Source organism: Dama dama, chromosome 18 (assembly GCF_033118175.1).
Source record: "Dama dama isolate Ldn47 chromosome 18, ASM3311817v1, whole genome shotgun sequence".
Classification (NCBI taxonomy): Eukaryota; Metazoa; Chordata; class Mammalia; order Artiodactyla; family Cervidae; genus Dama; species Dama dama.
This window is the reverse complement of record NC_083698.1, coordinates 47,025,241-47,031,249: the sequence shown is the minus strand read 5'-3', so window position 1 is coordinate 47,031,249 and position 6,009 is coordinate 47,025,241. Positions and strand designations below refer to the sequence as shown.

At 38.9% G+C, this 6,009-nt stretch overlaps 1 non-coding gene across 1 annotated transcript; it reads right to left on the bottom strand.

Moving 5' to 3' along the window:
- Window positions 1–5,531: 5,531 nt before the first annotated feature.
- On the bottom strand, window positions 5,532–5,635 carry LOC133073160 (U6 spliceosomal RNA). Its single transcript, XR_009696869.1, has one exon. It is a non-coding gene; the product is annotated as a U6 spliceosomal RNA (small nuclear RNA).
- Window positions 5,636–6,009: the final 374 nt, after the last annotated feature.

The window sequence follows — 6,009 nt, the reverse complement described above, 5'->3', positions numbered from 1 at the left end:
TAAGCCTCCACTATCATTTATTTGTATACTTAAAGCACAATTCACCACATTCTCAATTTCCATTTTATTTTGCCATTACCTGTCATTTCATTTGTATCTATTCTTGTTGGTCCTGTTTTCTTGGCATAATAAATTGGGATTTTACCTCATGACCATTGTTGTGACCTTTTGAGTTTGACGAAAGAAAATTCCACCTAGTATTTTAAAAACCCATGAAACCCTAAAATGTTGTAGAATTGTAAGTGCCAGTCTCCATTTTAATTCACAGTGGCTATAGAAGTTATTTAAAAGTACTTTGCTTTCCAAAGTATAGTGTTGTGGTTTTTTTTTTTTTCCCCCTGTATAAATCGAGATTTCTTATCAATTCCTCCCTTTTATTGCTCTGTCCAGGATCTGAGTCTTGCATGTGGGAGACTAAGCAGCATCTTTTTTGCAGTCTTCTTTGGGGTGGTGCCAGGGTCCCTCCCTTGGGTCTTCCCAGAATCAACCCAGAATTTCATTAAGGAAGACTGTTATAACAGAGGCTGCACTGTTTGAGGTCAAGCCTACCCAAGTCAGACTTCTGAAAATCATTACGCAGAGCCTTCTTTGAGGGAATGTCATGGGTAAAAATTTTAAATTCAAATAATACTTACAATAGTACTATTTTGAGTGAATTTTATTTGATTACCATGGTCGTAATGAACTTACTGATTTTTTTTTCTTAAGATCTGTTGGAATATTACAAAATGCTCCTTTTTTACTCTTTCTAGTTCACTTCTCTAGCATCCTTCCAGAAACTTTCAAGATCAATTAATCTGTCACTTTCAGTTTTATACAAAAGAGAATTAATCTGAAGCAGAATTAAGTACATAATGCTAACAGCTGGAGCCAGAGCCCTGGCCAGTTGAAACGCATTCTGTCCTTTCCACTTGAGCTTTTTCCTTCTTATTCCAAATCTTTATTGAACCGTGATGTTATCTATGTGTCTTAAAATAGGAAATTGAATTAAGTAAATCAGTTCACACTGATGGCATATGCTTTGGTTAATCACTCTCTGCTCAGCAAACAGATTTTGCCTTACTGCTTTGGGCTCTGATTAACGTTTTATTGTTTTTTTATCTTTGCACCTAAAAATTTTTTTAGTATGAAATTTGTTTTTAGCATTCTCTATTGTGGTTCCACTGCTAAAAGGAAGGACTGGAAGGGAATCAAAACCACCTGTGTTTAAATTCCAGTTCAAAAAGACCTGTCATTTCAATCCATTATCAAGCCAATTTTTTCCAATAGGTGCTTTCAACAGGCATACTAGGCACATTCTAGGCACATTCAAATAAGGCAAGCACTGGCCATACAACCCAGTTTCCTGAAACATCTGATTTTTTTCCAGCTTTATTTTCCTTTTTAAAATAAAAGGCAACTTCCATGCATTAGAAAAAAGAGACACTCTTCATTTATTTTAAAATCAACACTTTTAAGCAGAGGCTATTTCTGATTGGGTCAAAAACATTCTAAGACTTGGTGAATTTTATGTATAGAAAATGAATTCATGGAAATGCTGAGTTGGTGTAACTTAGAATGACGTCACATGCATGCAACTTGTAGGTGGTCTCAAGGACAATGAATTGTTCTCTGAAATTCACAGAACGGGCAGTCATTGCTGTGAAACCAGTGGGCTGTTTCAGGGTCCAGATACACAACATGATTCAGTCATCCTGAGGGCTGCCAGTCGCGAAAGGAGTTTCCACTTGCTTGTGTGCCGGACACAAGAAATATGTCTGCCCGTTTTCGTCTCTTTCTGCCTTCTGTCTCACTCATAGTCTTTGTGATACAGACAAATGTGGTATCTCCAAAACAAGAGACCCTTGACAGTTTGTGTTTATGGATCTAAAAGTGGAGACAATTGGTTGTGGACTGAAAAGCAGGCAAATGACCCTTCACTGGGCTTCCCTGATAGCTCAGACGGTAAAGAATCTTCTGCAATGCAGGGCTGGGTTCGGTCCCTGGGTCGCAAAGATGCCCTGGAGGAGGATATGGCTACCCACTCCAGTACTCTTTCCTGGAGAATCCCACAGATGAGTCTGGGAAGACAGTGTCTTGGCATGTTGCTCTCCGCATAGTGTGGCCACATTGGACCAAATGATGATGTGAACAGAGATGGAGAGATGTAGAGACTTCTGCAGACAGTAAACACAGAATGATGTGATGTCTGGGAAGGGACAGGTCAGCTTTCACTGCTGTCGTTGGGCTTGGTGGTAGGGTCTTCTAAACAGTCTGACTGTGGACAGCAGTATTGGGTGGCTGCTTCCTGCTTCGATTCCAGAATGACTGTTCCAAGTATCATTATACCAACAAAGCACAATGGATAGCACTGATATTAGCTTTGGAGGCGCCACTTAAAAGTATTTAGAGTTTGAAATAATATTCAAGACTTCCCTTCTTCTGCCCTGTGGGTAGAGCACAGAATTTTGCGGGAGGGAGGTTGTTTAGAGAAAACTCTTAGAAAGTGAAAGCCGTCGGTGAGTTGCCAGGGTGACACTTCTGAATGGGCAGTCTTCCAAAAGGCTCAAATCATATTTAGTAGTAAAGTGTGTTACCCTATGCCCTTTTGTAGTGTGGGATTTTGAGAAGAGAGGGGACAGGAAATGCTGAGCCACCAGCTTTGGATCCACATTCAATCCCACTGTAGAGGTCACAGACATCAGCAGTTTGTGGGCCATTTTGGTGGAGGACAATAACAGTGGATTTCTAATCAGATAATGTCCTGCTACATTTGAATTTTCACTCTCCACTGCCTTTTGTCATCTGAATCCTTTCAAAATCATTCTTGACTCAGGTTTATTATTAACTTTTTGAACTCTGGCTTTTGTACTAATATCTTGCTGCTCACGTTAAAATGAGAACGTTGCCGCGAGAATTTCTTTTTGCATTTGTTAATAGAATAGCAAGGCAGCATAATATGAATTAATACTCTTCACATTTCCCCACAATATAAGCTGGATTCATTATCCCCTGGGGATCTATTTCAAATTCATGTCCTAGTAAGCCATTCCAGCTAGTTGTTGGCTTTCTAGCTTTTTAAAAGCTTCTCCATAATGGATAAATAGAGAACAATACATAATACATAATTTTGATTTTAAACTTTAAAAACATGTTTGATTGTTCTCATTATAAAGTGAAAAATGAGACAGAACTTCCTCTTTTATGACCGATAGTATAAGTATTTGTAATTTTCTTTTGGCAAGAACCATCCTGAGGCAATTATGTCTTTTTAATATGGTTTAGACAATAAATTCTATGAGAAAAGATTAAGGATAGAAACATTATTGAGGATGCAGAGCCACTAACAGAGGTTATTCATCCTTTGTAACATCTTTCCTTCAGAGGACACATGTATTATCATTGACCGAACTATTTAAAATGGCAGTATCTGCTTGGGCAATAATTCTCTGTTACTAATATTTCAAATTACTCTCTCTCCTCTTCTGTTTCCCTTCTTTGCTATCAAAACTTCCAGTTTTGTTTCCAGTCATCATATTAGTATATGTGTGTCACACAGAGAATGTGACACAGCAAAGGGGCAGAGGCAGAAAAAGAGAGAAAGCTGAAGAAAGCGACAGAAAAACAAGAGGTATTTTGTATTTCCTACACAGAAACCAAAGAAGTATTTGGAGTTCCTTTCCTGCCTCCACCTTATTTTGTTTTTTTTATTTCTTTGACATGAACGCTACATGATTTTTTATAACTTACCACTCGATAAGCAATTATGCAGAACCATATTCTGAGTTAGAGATCCGAAAATAGTCACTCTAATAGAGCTGTGCTGTCGCCCAGACGCCGTGCCCCTTTCAGGCTTGAGATCCTCTTTCCCCAGCTTCTGGGAGTCTTAACAGCTGGAAGCTCACAGCTGGATCCCTCCTTGGTGACTGCCCTTAGCTGTCAGCTAAGGAGAGCTGCCTCACTCAAGAGCCTGCCCATCACCCCTGGGGCAGCAGCATCCATTCAGTGGCTGGTCAACCTGGGGACACAGAGGCCCTTGCCCCACTTCAGGACAACTCTGTAGGGCCGGTAGGGTCAGCTGGGGCTTCTGTTGTCACTGCGCTGCAGTCCGGCTTCTCCCACTGCCTCACCTGCTTTCTTCACTCTCCCGTTTGTGTGGAGTCCAGCAGCAGTCACCAGTGAAATTTCCAAATTCTCATCTCAGAGTCTGGTTCGAGGAAAGGTAGCCTGCAGCAGCCGCTGTACCTGGACCATGCCTTGCGTACATGTATGCGTGTCCACTGTGGTAAGGCACTGGCTCAAGAATCATCATCAAGATCTCTGACAAGTCCATGCCGTTCCTGTGAAAAATGGGAATAAAAATACCAACCTCTTAGAGTTGTTGCCAGGATTCAGTAGCAAAGTATTCAGTGCCTGCCACACAAGAAGCACTCCTTAAATTACAGCTTTTGTTGAAATTATCTACAAATGATCCATAAATGGTGTACTAGTTCCGACCAATTGATTATAATACAGAATGTATTGTAATGTCATTTTATGACAACATTTATTTCAGTAGAGGATCAGGTTAATGAAAGAGGTATCATCTGCTTATTTAAATAGTTCTTCCTCATTGTCAGTTTCCATTTATTTAGTGTGTAGAGAAATTGGGAAGGTCTCTAAAGGGATCCGTAAGTCATTAAAGAGATAGAAAGAAAATGTTATAGGAAAGAATGAAAGGATCTGGAAATAAGATTGGAAGATTGAGTAACTTGCTTTCTATATTCAAGTAAGTGGAAACGTTTTATGAGGGGAATATTGGACTTGTTTTTCCCATATTCACAGAAGACAGAACAAGAGAAAATGGACATAAATTGAAGGAGGAATCTAGATGGGTTTGTATTAAGGGAATTCCTCTGTTCTTGGACAGTAAACATGGGAAGGACCTTGTAATATATATAAACATATATATATATATATTTTAATCTTCAAAAAAAAAAAAAAGAAAGACAACATTCAGTCAATCACTGAGATACTTCCTAGGGAATGTATGGAGGACTCTGAACTCTTGTGATTCTGAGATTTCAGATATGATATTTCCTAGAAACTCAGACACATATGTTCTGTTTTATAAATGGAAACTAACTACTATTTGACCACTTCCATTTTCTTTTAAACTAAATTTTTTATAATATCTTTGAAAATGCCCATATGCACCTTGTATGTGGTTTTCTGATAATGTTAATTTTTTCACTGAATAGGTGTCTATTAAAAATATGACAAGTATCAGTATCATAATTTCCAATATGTCATCTCTTTATATTATGTATAAAAATAAATTAAAACCTAGCATCCTATGCCATTTATCTATATGTGCTGTAAGTTATTTGGGGTCTCAGATCTTGGGATGATGTTGTTTAAATGAGCACTTGTGAGTAATAAATCACTCTGAAGGGCTTTAGAACACCAGCAAGAGGTCTGGAACTTTGGAGAACACTTTTTCAATCAATTAATGGCTTAGCGATAAGATTAAAGAGTGGATATGGGATTAGGTTTTTTGTTTTTTTTTTTTTTTAAATATGGAACGCTTCACGAATTTGCGTGTCATCCTTGCGCAGGGGCCATGCTAATCTCTGTATCGTTCCAATTTTAGTATATGTGCTGCCGAAGCGAGCATGTTCTTTAAGACCTCAGTGTCAAAAGATAAGAGGAAGCCACTAAGATGTTTCTCAATTACTGGTAAATGTATTAGATTTTGCATTTTCTCCTTGGCATGGCTTGTCAAATGAGTCACAAACAAGAGACAGAATGAAGTGGGTGAAGGAGCCCTGGACCATAAGCCGAAATGCCTGGCTCTGCTTCCATCATATTTAAAAATGGTCTGTGCTTCTCTTATAGAAGTATGTCTGCATGGGATGTCTTTGAATCTCTTAACTTCAGAACCCTGTATTAGATGCTCATCACAGCACAGTACCTTCTTTCAGAAGATGCCCAGCAGACCTAACCTGAGGGCCCCATCACCCCTTGACCTAAAGCAAGCAGCTCTGTTTC